The sequence below is a fragment of the Balaenoptera physalus genome (genome assembly GCF_965194825.1).
Source record: "Balaenoptera physalus genome assembly, chromosome: 2".
NCBI classification, from domain to species: domain Eukaryota; kingdom Metazoa; phylum Chordata; class Mammalia; order Artiodactyla; family Balaenopteridae; genus Balaenoptera; species Balaenoptera physalus.
This window is the reverse complement of record NC_138883.1, coordinates 152453530-152467750: the sequence shown is the minus strand read 5'-3', so window position 1 is coordinate 152467750 and position 14221 is coordinate 152453530. Positions and strand designations below refer to the sequence as shown.

At 44.9% G+C, this 14221-nt stretch overlaps 1 long non-coding RNA gene across 2 annotated transcripts in view; it reads right to left on the bottom strand.

Annotated features, from left to right (window-relative positions):
- LOC309655264 overlaps nucleotides 1–8952 on the bottom strand; it is a 57018-nt gene extending 48066 nt beyond the window's left edge. For both annotated transcript variants that reach the window (XR_014260721.1, XR_014260722.1), the window contains exons 1-2: nucleotides 1574–8952; nucleotides 521–611 (exon numbers count right to left, since the gene is read on the bottom strand). This is a non-coding gene — a long non-coding RNA (uncharacterized lncRNA). The remainder of the gene's footprint in view (nucleotides 1–520; nucleotides 612–1573) is intronic.
- Nucleotides 8953–14221: the final 5269 nt, after the last annotated feature.

Sequence of the window (14221 nt, the reverse complement as noted above, 5' to 3'; positions counted from 1 at the left end):
AAAAACAAGATGATTCTTGTTTTCAAAGAGTTGGAGCTCCTAGAGCTGAAGAGAGTGGCCCAGGGGTGCTGCTGGTACCAAAAGAAGACCTGGGGGTTGAACCCAAGGCCCCTGCCACCCCGTCCCGTGACCTGGGGTGTTACTCAGCTTTTCTGAGCCTCCGTCTCCTCGTATATAAAGGGGGTAATGACACTGCTTATGGGGCAGGATGGCTGTGGGGGTTTATGCAGTGATCCTGGAAAAACCACGTTGTAAATGAAACAGCAGGATGCAACGTCACGTCCTTTAGTTATTTTCACCGACAAATAATTAAGGTCCCAAAGCCTGGTTAGGCGTCTGCCTTGCTGAGGAACATCACTGTTAGTCCAGGAATGAATGAGAGGGGATGGGCCCAAGTGCCTGGACCGGTAAATAGACCTGAATATTTCCCTCCCCTGCTCCCAGGAAGGTATTGCTTTGACAAATTTCAAAAATACAATCTGAAAGCCCCAGGACCAGCGAAGAAGTCCCTATCTGATACCTGCGCTGGTGGGCGTCCAGATGGCCCTGTGGCCGCGTGCGGTCCTCGACCCCAGAGGTCCTCCAACTGTCAAGATTTGGTCATGGGTGACCTGACGGAGGAGAGGGTGGGAGAGGTCAGGCGAGGACTGGGACGGGGATCCCTGTGGACCTGGGGGTGCGAGGAGGAGGGAAGTTTGCCTATCGCTCCGGCAAGGGTTAGACATGCCGCCTGGGGAAGATGCTCATGCTTCCTCGGCCTCCCCCTCAAACTCTCTCCCGATGGCAGGGATTTGCACATTCTTTTTCCTTCTCAGGTAAACACACACAAGATCTTCCTAATTTAAGTCAACTCATAGTCACATTGGAAAAAAGGAATGTCCCAGTTTGATTCTGAATGAAGTTTAATAGCCTTGGTCAATAACTTGCTATAGATTTTTAAATAGACTTCATTTTTAAGAGCCATTTTAGGTTCACAGCAAAATTAAGCAGAAGGAAGAGAGATTTCCTGTATACGCTGCCCACCCTCCCCATAGCCTCCTCCACTATCAAAATCCCCACCAGATGGTGCATCTGTTACAGCTGATGAACCTACACGGACATGTCATTATTACCCAGAGTCTATAGTTGGCATTAGGGCTCATTCTTGGTGTCGTACGTTCTCCGGGTTTGGATAAATGGATGACACTGTCTGGGAAACGGTTTCTTGATGACTTTCGATTATATTCTCGTTTTCACATCACACAGTAACACCTTTCAGGTAAAGCTCCAGATCACCCTGTTATCCTAGAGGCGCCCCCCCCCCTCTTTTTTTCCATCTGTCTTCAAATGAGTTAAAAGTTCTGATTTATTTCCAGGGCCTTAAAAAAAAAAAGCTATTTGTAGTAGTGACAGGCAATTAGTAAAGCATTTAGATTTATTATAAACCCCAGTGAAAGCAGTGTTTTATTTTTCTTTTGCAGGCATCTTAAACACTCACTTGCAGGTAATGGGCTGAGATTGGCTCTTTCCCACAGACCGGTTTTGTGTCCAACGTGTGACATTCCCACCCCTGTGATGTGTCAATGTGACTTACCCGCCTTCTTACGTCAGCTTTCTTTTTCTTAGTCAAATCACTTTTTAAAACTTCTCTCTTGGACTTCATTTATTCCTCCTGTAATTTCCTCCAGGTATAAAGCTGATTTCAAATAACAGTTAACATGCTGAATCCCAGTGCTGGGGCTGGCGTTGCAGTGGTTTGAGCCTCACTGAGTAAGGATTCATGAGAACACTTGGACACGGTAGAATTCTCTCCCTTCTGGAGGGAGAGAGGCTGAGGAGGTGAGGGAAGAGCTTCAGGGAGAGGCCTGGACTCCAGGCCAGGTGGCCTGTGGCCAAGACCCTGTTCCTTCCAGAGTAACCCCGCTTCTTTGTTTCCTGCCAACAAAATAAATTTCCTCGGATTCCCTTCCAGGCTAGTTTATACCTCCTCCCAAGCCATCTTTACCATCTTTTATTCCCAGACCACTGAGGATCAAAAACGTCCCATCTACTCTGAGATGTTTCCTGCATGTGCTGTCCCAACATGGACTTATAGCCAATTTTGGCATCAACATTTAGACAAAACGCATTATTACTTTTCCCAAATCATCTGCTTCTCTTGAGTTAAAGAATTCTCCAGTGTTCTTTAAAAACTAGTTTTTTTCTTAAGGAATCTATTTCATATGCACACACGTATCTAATACATGTACATACACAAATATATATTACACATATCTGAAAATGAACAGGTATAATCAAATCTTTAGAATGTGAATACCATTTTGTTTCCTGCACAAAACCACTCACAAGAAATATTGCTAATAATATAGTATACCACATATTATTAGTAGCTATATTATATTAACAATATTATTATTAACATTGTATCACTAATTACTGTACTATTATAATAACTATATTTTTAGCAGCATCCGTATCATCAATAACAATGTTATTATAATAACTACAGTGGTGTGTTGGGTACTAGGGCTTGTTATTGGCAACTCTAACTACAGCAGCAGTAGTGTCCTGAACAGCTTATGTGATGGGCAAGATAACTGAGCTTTTGCATGGCTCTCAGCAGCCCTTTGAAACCCCCAGTCACAGATGAGGATGTGGGGGACCAGCCCTGCACCCTCTGGCTCTGGGCCACCTTGCCTGGACCCTCCCCCCATCCCCTACCCACCCCCCTCCCCCATTCCAGAGCAACCGCCACAATCCTAACACACATGGAGATTTTTCCTGCCTTTGTCACAGAAGGCATCTTTCTTTTTGCAGATACGACACCACGTGTCATAAGTGACATTAAAATCCCTGGGAATGGGCTGTGTTAAAGTGATCAAACCTTCCCAAATAGTTTGAAAAGACTTAACTTCTTTTATTTTTTTTTTCTTTAAAATTGAAGTATAGCTGATTTACCAACAAGGACCTACTGTATAGCACAGGGAACTATATTCAATATCTTGTGATAACCTATAATGGAAAAGAATCTGAAGAATACATGTATATATGTATAACTGAATCACTTTGCTGTACACCTGAAACTAAGACTTAATTTCTGGTGTTCGGCCCCAAATACCTCCAAAGCCACTGAAAATTTCCATACGTTCCAGTATTTTGGCATCTAAGCAACAGCTCCTAAACTGTCTCTGATCTTAAGAAAAAGAATACAAATTCTTTCATCGATATGTGTTCCCATATTTTGTTAATTTATCAAATGTGTAACATTAGGCCTAGGGATTTGGTGGAGGAGAAGGGAAATTAAAAATGATCATTAAAGCGTGGTACCTATGCAGATGGCATACACCGTGGATAGTCACACGTTTTTACGGTTGTACAAAGGATTTTATGAAGAGTCTTAAAGGCAGGGGAAAATGTGGAGCCTATGAAATTAAGTAAGGAGGAGTACCCTACATTTATGAGCAGTGCAATCTCAAATATATTAGATTAGGAAAATGCATTTTTTTGCATTCCTGATGCAAAAGAACTAGAGAGTACCGAAATGGTAATAGCTGATAACAGCTTGTACCTCTGGGTCTTGGGATTTTGAATGATTATTATCTTTTCTTTTGTCCATTTTCAAAAATTTCCAGAGTGGACATGTGTTTCTTTTATAATTTAAAAAGAGGTGTTTTTAGACTGAGAAAGACCACAGATCCTTTAGGGAAGTTTTCACCGCATACGTTATATTGGGAGGGATGATCTAGAAGGGACCGTGGCCTCGGTTGAAGCCATTTTATGTTGGTATTTGGGCTGATTGCCTTGCAAAGCTCCTTTCAGGAAATCTGCAGCAGATCTGGCTACAGGCTTATCAGAAAATCTCCATTCTCTCTTGTCATTTCCAGCTGAAAACTATTGTTAGGAAAGATATTTGCAGGGAGTTTTTTTCTGGAGGTGTTTTTTCCTGACCATTAATTTTCCACTTGCCTCACATTTTCCTTTGACTTCAGGAAATTTGGTTTTTATTGTCCTCCTAGGAGGCCTGAGGGCACAGGGTGTTCATACCCCTGCTTTTCCCCCTGTAGACTCTTATTTAAATTTAGATTATGACTACAAGAAGAATTTGTTGGGAAAAGCAATCAGTAAGGGCCATATGTTAGAGTTTCAAAAATCACCCTAATTTCCATTTAACTCACATCATAAAAATCACCTTCCCATTCAATCAGACTATTATAAGGTATTTTAGATGAGTGATGTGGTGAACGCGGGCGCTGGCGAGCTAATAGCGAGGCCTTGATCTTCGGGAGAGCCATTAATCTCTGTCTTTCACACTCTCCAGTCTCACACACGTACACACACACACACACACACACACACACGCACTGATGGAAGCAAAACCATAAAAAGAAAGGCTTTAAGAGTACATAAAAGTGGGAGGAGGATTTACATTTTATTTTTATTTACTGGAAATGTATGGCCGGGAGCTGAGGTTCACTTGTGATCTGCAGCCCACATCTCGTTTCTGCCTCCCATCCTGCCCTGGGCTCTGGACCACTTGCATCCCAGGTGGACCAGCCCTCGTTCGGGAAGAACCAGAGCCGGCGGGGGCCGCGGGGGGAGCGGGAGATTCGTCCTCACGTCTCCAATGACCGCAAACCTGCACGTGTTCTGATGCTCTTCTTTCTAACGTGTCCTGTCATTACCTTTAATAACTAGCTCTGTGTGACCCCCCCCCCCCCCCCCCCCCCCGGTCACTTACAGGAATGCCGCCCTGCTAGTTGTATGGTGATGAGAGGCAGTCTGCTGAGCACGCCGGGTGATTCATGCTTCATTTCATGTCCCAGGCAGGTTTGAATGACCCGTGTCCGGCACGGCGGTGTTTTCAAAAGGACAGCTCATGGCCTGACAGACAGTCTTGTTTTTGGAAAGGGATCAGCACCGTCACGGGTTTGCTTCCAAAACCACGTTACTTTCCATCTCGCTGTTAGTTTAATGGTGCTGGCACCTCTGCGTCTGCTGGGTGGACGGGCTTCCTCTCATCAGATAACCGATTCTTACTCGGGGAAGAGAGTTCTGCTTTCCACCCTGTATGTCTTAAGAATGACGATCAAGGCATGGCCTGCCTGCTTCACTCTGTCCGCCCTCAGGCACCAGGAGAGGAAGTGAAGTTACAAGTTGTGTACAAATATTCTATGATAATTCAACAGCATTCGCATTGGGCATTGAATATATTTTGCCTGTTGTGGAAATTGACCTGATGAAAAAATGATCGAATTTTTGAAAATCCAGCATGCAGGAGGAATACGTTCAAGAGAGAAAGACTTGATTCTTCCCAATTTCAATTTCTAACTCTGGTGGTTAACCTTTCTTCCGTGACTCCGTGGAACTAGCACCTACTTGGTTGAGGCATCTGCATAACCTGCCGAAAGAGGGGATTTCTGATTGTTTTAAACAGTTAGGAATTTGCTAGAAGTTATACTGCAGGGCCCTCCTTTCAATGGGTTGGCATTCATTTCCATTAACAAAGAAAACCCCCAAAGCATAGAGAGAGTCCTGTCCTCAGGACAGGCCGTATCCTGCAGCTCGGGGTAGCCTGCTGGCTGGCGGGGCAAAGCCCTTTTTTTTTTTTCCATTGTAAAGCAATTATACTTCAAGAAAGATGTTACAAAAAAAAAAAAAAAAAGTAGGCTGGAGGCAACTTCTGAGAACCTGAGCTTTCTTTTGTCCCCAGCTCACACCGCCCCGCCTCACCTCCGGCCGCTCGTCACGCCCCCCCCCCTCCGCCCCCAATCGCTGAAAGCACGGAGCATGCGCAGGGCAGCCCGGGGAACATGGGGGCTACTGCAGGCCAGTAGGCAGGCCATCGTTGAAGACCTTGTGTTTCCAGGTTACCCCTTCCATTCTGATGGCTAGACTCATCACAGAATTGTTGCTGCCCCAACAGATCTGCTTGCCCTGCTGCTGCTTCGCCATCTGCACGGCTTTCACCGAGGTGTCAGTGACCTCCACGACTGCTTTCCACAGTTGGCTGCATGAGGTCAGAGTCTGGTACACGGCCTGGACGATGGGGCCGCACGGGCGGAGGTTGGGGCCTGGCCGCTGGCAGCACTCTCCCAGCTCATCGTCATAGACTTGCAGGAAAGCACATTTTGAGTGAAATGTTTGCCTGGATTTGCATGGGAATGAGAAAACTCAGCTCTGAGATCTTTACCAATTGCAGCGATATTACAAGCAATGTGTTTATATTTGTATTTACTACTCCGCATGCAAACAAAGAAAGGCATGGCAGGTTCAGGTCCAGATGTGGAAACAGATAAAAGAATAGCCCTCAGCCAAGCGAAGGGGACAAAGGCTTTGTTTCCCAGGGTCTCTTGGTGTTACCTCCTCAGTTATAACAACATTGCTGTTGCCTTTGCTTGGACAGGCTCTAGTTAGGGTCTTCATTTTTCTTCCAAATGCAGCAAGGCCATGGAAATAACATCTAGGTAACCACCTAACTGGTGAAATTTGGCTTTCAGTGGAGCGCAGGGATATATATGTATATTTCACCATGGGAGTTTTTACTGCTTTAATTATGACTTGCAGACAGCTTGGGAAATCTTCCTTTCAGTAAGACAGAAAAACAAAACTGTTTCATTTCTTTTCACAAGAAACCCTACTGAGTTCTAAGTGAAAATTTATTACTGAGAAGAGCCTTTAGTTTTAAAGAAAGAAAATCTGTCTTTTTTTTTTTTTTTCTTTTAGAGCATTAGAAAACATTTAAAAACCCACATACAAAAATGAGGGGTTTGGGGAAAATACGAGGGTCCCCAACTGCAAACCTCATTTGTGCACATGCTATTCAGAAACATTGAAATAGATTTCATGCTCATGGCTCCACGTGACATTTTAGGACTCCTGCTACCCTTTAAGATTGCCAAAACAATGGTGCATTCAGAGAAAGGATGAAGTGTTCCATGATTTACATGGTATTGCTGTTTTTCTTGGAGTTCTGAATAGAACACAAATTAAGATAAAAATATCCCTGGAATATCTTTAAGCCAAACTAGCTAGTTGTGCATAAGCCCGCCATTAACACACTTCAAAATCCTCCATGTGCATTCTGTGGCCACCTAATGTTTTACTAATATTTAGAGATCTTCTCACAGTGGGAATTTGCAAATGCTCTCCCTCCAACTTGGGCAAACTGTATTAACATAATTCCAAATCTGATTGCTTTTATGTGGCGAGAGATAGAAAACAGCCTTGCTATTTTCAGTCATGAATTTCAGATGGAAAAGAAGAACAGTGAGAGGATCCATGAAGATATTGATAAAAAAATGCTAGCTTAGCAAATATATTTATGCTCAGTGTGGATCCTCTAACCACAGGGTCCAAATAACACTTCAAATCACCTTCTGAAACCGTGTTATGTAAATTTGCAAGTATATCCAAAGCAGAGAGGAGTATCATGCAGCCTCACAGACCATTACCGAATCTCAACACATTTCCAGGTTTTGCTACATTTGCTTCATTTATTTATTTTTTTCCTTATGGAATTATTTTAATGCAATTCTCGTGAAAGATCATTACAACACTACCTCCTTCACTCTGCATCTCTAAACCATATGAATATTCTCTGACGATGCCATTACACACTTAACACAATTAAGGATGCTTCTTGGTGTTATTTAATGCCCAATCCGGTTTCCTCAATTGTCCCAGCAGTATCCTTTTGCAGTGGACATCATTGGTCAGGATCTGACCTGGTCCACATATCTATGGGGGTTCTCTGAATCTCTGCCTTTTCCTCCCTGCCACTGGCTTGAAAAAGGCCCGAGTGGTGATTAATTCCATGTGTACACTTGGCTGGCCATGGAGTACCCAGATAGTTGGTCAAACATTATTCTGGGTGTGTCTGTGAGGGTGTTTTTTGGATTAGACTAACATTTAAATCCATGGACTTAAGTAAAACAGTTGCCATCCCTAAACTTGGTGGGCCTCATCTAATCAGTTGAAGGCGTGAACAGAACAAAAAGACAGGCCTTCCCCAGGGAAAGGGAACTCTGCCAGCAGGCGGCCTTCAGATTCGAGCTGCAGCATGGGCTCTTCCCTGGGTCTCCAGCCTGCCGGCTCACCCTGCAGGTTTTGGAATTCCCAGCCTCCATAATTGCATGGGCCAATCTCTTTAACACACACCTTTCTCCTATTAACGCACATCCTTTTGGTTCTGTTTTTCTGGAGAGCCTTCATGAATCCACAATCTGGATGTGTCTTTTTGCTTCCTTGCCATGCCCTTTAATGACTCCTCTGTCCCCCACATTTCCCATCAGTAGGAGCTCACTCGAGGGCTGCACGGTCCAATGCAGTAGGCACTAGCCACGTGTAGCTATCTGAATTTAAACGACCTAAAGGTAGATACGGTTAAGAATTCCATTCTTCAGTCACACCAGCCACATTTCAAGAGCTTTGTAGCCACACGATTCTAGAGGCTGCTCCACTGGAGGGAACAGATGTGGACAGTTTCCATCATTGCAGAAAGCTCGATTGGACAGTACTTTGTAGCAGCTTGGGCACATTCACACTCAACATTTTAGCAAGAGTATTTCATAGGCGGTGCATGAATTGGCCTTTAATGCTTCTTATTTTCTCTCTCTCCTTCTCATCATTTTCCAAAGTAACACACTGATTTTGCCCAGAGTGGACATTTCTACTTACTTCCCAATTCAGACAGGAGACCATAGATGCTAACGTTGCACAGTCAGGCTTTTAACTATAACTTAAAACTCTTTCCAGCCCCATCTTTCCTAAGGGTTCGCTGTCTTGTGCGGGACTGGTTAGCGACTGACTAATGAGCGGTTTAGCGATTCTTCTCCCTGGACCACAGGCACGGTCCCTCAGTGGGGTAAGTGATCATGAGATTCAGAACCAGGTGTTTCTATTGAGAGAGAACATGTTTGCATTGACAGCACCTTGCGGATGCAGAGGAACTGAAGGAGCCACGGGGTTGCGTGGCAGGGGCTGTCCTTGGCTGCTCCCTGGACACTGGGACCTCAGGGCGCCTTGCTGCTGGCTGATTTAGGACGAGAAAGCCATAGCCTTTGGGATGTGCTCAGCTGTCTGGTTTGCTGCAGCAGACTGTCTGTGCTTAGCAGGAGAAAAACCCCCCACCCATGAATGGGGACATCGCTAACTGCCTTCTCTGGGTCTCCCCAGGGCGCCCCGAGAAGTGGGCAACAGGGTGGACCAGGTGGGGAGAGCAGCTGCCCTGGGACCACTTGGAAAGTAACAGCAAGAAAATAAACGACTTCGCCCCTGAAAATGAACTGAGCATCACTCTGGGTCACCGCCTTACAGAATCTCACATACTGACCCTGTGCTATGTCTGGAATGGGGGTCGGCCTGACCACACACCCTGTCCCCCTGATGCCACTGAGGGCAACCCCAGGAGTGATGGTGCATCTGCCCAGAGACCTGGAAACTGGCAGTTCCCAGGAGAAATTTGAGAGAAGGGAGCCGGCATGGTCTATCGGCTGGTGGTTTAGTATCAGAGGGTTTCCCCTGCTGGGTCAGGTCTCCTAGACCGCTGGCCAGCAGGGGAGTCCCATCCACAGCTGAGCCCCTTGTTTCCTGTTTGTGGAGTCTCCCCACAGCCCGCTGTCAGGGATGGGGGAGTGAGGTTGACTCAACGGTCAGGGCAGTGTCAGTGCCCCTCCTACAGGCTCCCAAACGTGGTTGTCAGCTGCAGTGGGATGAAGGACATTCCGCCAAAGACGTGTCTGTCTGGAAGCAGACGGTACAGCCTTATTTGGAATAAAGTCCTTTGCAGATGTAACTAATGTTAGGATCTTGAGATATCATGCTGGGTTAGTGTGGGCCCTAAATCTAGTGACAGGTGCTCTTAAAAGAGACAGAAAAGGAGACACACAGACACAGGAAAAGCCGAGGAAGAGCCATGTGAAGACGGAGGCAGAAATGGAGTGGTGTGTCTACAAGCCTAGGGATGCCTGGAGCCACCAGAAGCTGGAAGAGGCAGGAAGGATCATCCCTAAGAGCCTCCAGAAAGAGCCAACATTGTAGACATCTGGATTTAGGGCTTCTGGTGTCCAGAACTGTGAAAGGATCAGGGTCCGGTGATATACACTGCAAGTCTGGAGTAGTTTGGTACAGCAGGCCTAGGAAACTAACACAGCAGTGTAAACTAATGCTCTTTCCAGTCCTCACCACAGCAAGGCCTCTCCAGATCCCTGAGCACCTTTTCCCTTCATTATTTAGAATAAAGAATGGGATTCGAGGAACATCCCAGGAAACACTCTCCTCCACTAGGGGGGCATGGGGAATGAAATTACACCATTAGAGATTCATTCCTTAGGAATGAATATCTAGGAGGGATAATACATTAAGTCTGAAACATGGCAGGGAGAGTTAAACTAGAATAGGCTGTATTCATTGATGAGAGAACCTTACATTATGTGAGAGGTATGCATTTTTTAATGATTGATTTTTTTCCCAAAATAAAAAGTATGCAAAAAAACATTGAAAATTAAGAGTATTAAAACTCACATTATTTTAATTTAAATATTTTATTTATACACAAACCAGAATTTATAATAGTTTTCCCTTGTTGGCTTTAATGGAAGCAAAGTCATCAATAATACTTCCAAAATTGACTTCTTTGAGGACCTCATTTTCAATAAGACTTGTGAATAAAACCAAATGAGAGAGAGTGACTTTGAAAGTGTGTTTGATGAATTGAAAAACTTTACTAAAAGACATGAATATTCTTCCTGCATTTGAAAATAAATGGAAAGGAAAAAATTAGAAATGTATGATTCATCAGATGAGGGTATCAATTATTATAGGAAACTTGGATATCAAATCGAAATTTGGGAGATTATAAATGTCCTCATTTAATATTTGAAATGGAGAAATGCAAAATTAAATACATTATCTTCAGATTTTGAATTTTCAACTAAAAATAAGTTGTTCTGCATGAATACATCTGATTTTCAAAAAGCAGCCACTGTCTCGCCTCTGAAAATCTTGACAAGTTAAATCCTGGACAAATTTCACCAGAAATCATTGGTTTTTGGCAGCCTGCCTTGTCAATAATTTGTAATATAAAACAAGCATCATGTCTGGATCTTCTAAAAGTCATTTGTGAATTCTGCCCAGTGAAATCTGATCTAAATTTGGAAGCGGTATTGAGAATTTTTTTTTAACAAAATGAGTCACGGTGGTAACTCAAGAAGTGGTAAATTTAAGGAAATGTTAAGACTGTTACTTGGTCGAGAGAAATTGGCAACAATTTCAATGGGCAATTCTCCCCATTGAAAACGAGAAAGCAAAGAAGCAGATTTTGAAAATATGATTGAAGCGTTTGCTTCCATTCATGTCAGGAAAGTAAAATCCTAATAAATTATTTTTCCAATGTAAATAAAACATGTAAACTTAACATAATGCTGTGAGATTTAACATACCCACTTTTCAATTTTTCAACAGTTTTCAACTACCTTAAGGTTCTGGAAAAAAATTAGTCATTGAAAAAATTCCTGACAACACACACATGTACACACACACATGCACGCACGTACACACACACACACACATGCACACACACGTCTTTCTTTTTGCCTCTGGCTTCGGTTTGGCTCAAAACAGCACTGTCAGTTCCTGTCTTGAAGTACAGTTTTGACTTTTTGTTCATCATGGACATTTTTGCATAAATTTTGATTTTTAAAAATATTGCATGAAAATGTGACTTACCTTGATGACCGAAGTTTTTGGGGCCCCAGGTGAGAGCCTCACGCCATTGGACCGGGGCTGCAGGGGAGGCCGTCGAGCGGTCGCTTTGCCGCCCTCTGCCGTCAGGGCCCCTGCAGAACCAGCGCTGGGGGCAGCGGCTGTGTCTCCAGCATGTTCGCCGGTAAGCGCCCTTGTGTGGCGAGATTGTCAGACGTCTAGTTTATCTGAGATGGAAACACACCTGAGAAGGGGACATTCCTGGCTTCATCAACTGATACACCCATTTTGAACACTTTGAACATTTGGAGATTAGGATTTGAGGGATTAGGATGCTGTCCATCAGGAACGATGTGAATGGGTTAAACCTCTTCCTCCTCCCTTTCCAGCCGCCTTTTTTAAATAGCTTTGGCCACATGCGATGATGGGCTGGACGCCGGGGGTCACATTGTTGGGAGCCCAATGACTCCCCTTCATGAATCCTTCCCTCTCCCAAGACTTTCAGGGGTGCTGCCTTCAAGGCCTGCGTGTTGGGTGGTGACAGGAGGACAGGTGCGTGGGCGGTCGACGCCCCCAGCAGCGGGAAGGCCAAGTGGCAAGGGGAGCGCAGGCCCACCTTGTTCCAAGGACACGCAGCCTTCCTGGGGGAGAGCAGGAAGAGGTCATGGGCCTTTCTTTCCTTTTTTTTTTTTTTAACATCTTTATTGGACTATAATTGCTTTACAATAGTGTGTTAGTTTCTGCTGTATAACAAAGTGAATCAGCTATATGTATACAACTATCCCCATATCCCCTCCCTCTTGCACCTCCCTCCCACCCTCCCTGTCCCACCCCTCTAGGTGGTCACAAAGCACCGAGGTGATCTCCCCATGCGAAGCAGCTGCTTCCCACTAGCTATCTATTTTACATTTGGTAGAGTGTATATGTCAATGCTACTCTCTCACTTCGTTCCAACTTACCCTTCCCCCTCCCCATGTCCTCAGGTCCATTCTCTATGTCTGCATCTTTATTCCTGTCCTGCCCCTAGGTTCATCAAAACCATACATATATATATATATATATATATATATATTTTTTTTTTTTTTTTAGATTCCATATATATGCTTTAGCGTATAGTATTTGTTTCTCTCTTTCTGACTTACTTCACTCTGTATGACAGACTCTAGGTCCATCCACCTCACTACAAATAACTCAATTTTGTTTCTTTTTATGGCTGAGTAATATTCCATTGTATATATGTACCACATCTTCTTTATCCATTCATCTCTTGTTGGATACTTAGGTTGCTTCCATGTCCTGGCTATTGTAAGTAGTGCTTCAGTGAACACTGTGGTACGTGACTCTTTTTGAATTATGGTTTTCTCAGGGTATATGCCCAGTAGTGGGATTGCTGGATCATATGGTAAATCTATTTTTAGTTTTTTAAGGAACCTCCATACTGTTCTCCATAGTGGCTGTATCAATTTACATTCCCACCAACAGTGCAAGAGGGTTCCCTTTTCTCCACACCCTCTCCAGCATTTGTTGTTCGTAGATTTTCTGATGATGCCCATTCTAACTGGTGTGAGGTGATACCTCATTGTAGTTTTGATTTGCATTTCTCTAATAATTAGTGACGTTGAGCATCTTTTCATGTGCTTCTTGGCCATCTGTATGTCTTCTTTGGAGAAATGTCTATTTAGGTCTTCTGCCCATTTTTGGATTGGGTTGTTTGTTTCTTTAATATTGAGCTGAATGAGCTGTTTATATATTTTGGAGATTAATCCTTTGTCTGTTGACTCGTTTGCAATTCGTTTGCACCCTCAGGCATCTGTTCCTGCCCAGACAGGACGGGGTTAAAGCAGTGGCTGATTAAGGGGCTCTGGCTCATTCAGGCCAGGGGGAGTGAGGGGTACAGTAGTTATAATTGGAATGCAGGGCGAGCCTGCAGCGGCAGAGGCCAGGGTGATGTTGCAACAGCCTGAGGTGTGCCATGTGTTCTCCCTGGGAAATTGTCCCTTGATCATGGGATCAGTGGCGGGCTGCACAGGATCCCCGGAGGGGGGCGGCATGTGGATACTGATCTGTGCTTGCACGTAGGATTCTTGGTGGCTGCAGCAGCAGCGTTAGAGTTTCATGCCCGTCTCTGGTGTCCGAGCTGATAGCTGTGGCTCGCGCCAGTCTCTGGAGCTCGTTTAGGCAGTGCTCTGCCTTCTGTGGGCAGACAGGGAAGGAGTCCCCTCTCCTCACACACCCCAATACAATGGCCTCTTGCCTCTTAGGCAGGTTCAGACTTTTTCCCGGACTCCCTCCCAGCTAGCTGTGGCACACTGGCCCCCTACAGGCTGTGTTCACTCAGCCAACCCCAGTCCTCTCCCTGGGATCTGACCTCCGAAGCCCGAGCTTCAGCTCCCAGCCCCGCCCGCCCTGGCGGGTGAGCAGACAAGCCTCTCGGGCTGGTGAGTGCTGGTCGGCACCGATCCTCTGTGCGGGAATCTCTCCGCTTTGCCCTCCACATCCCTGTTGCTGCGCTCTCCTCCGTGGCTCTGAAGCTTCCCCCCCG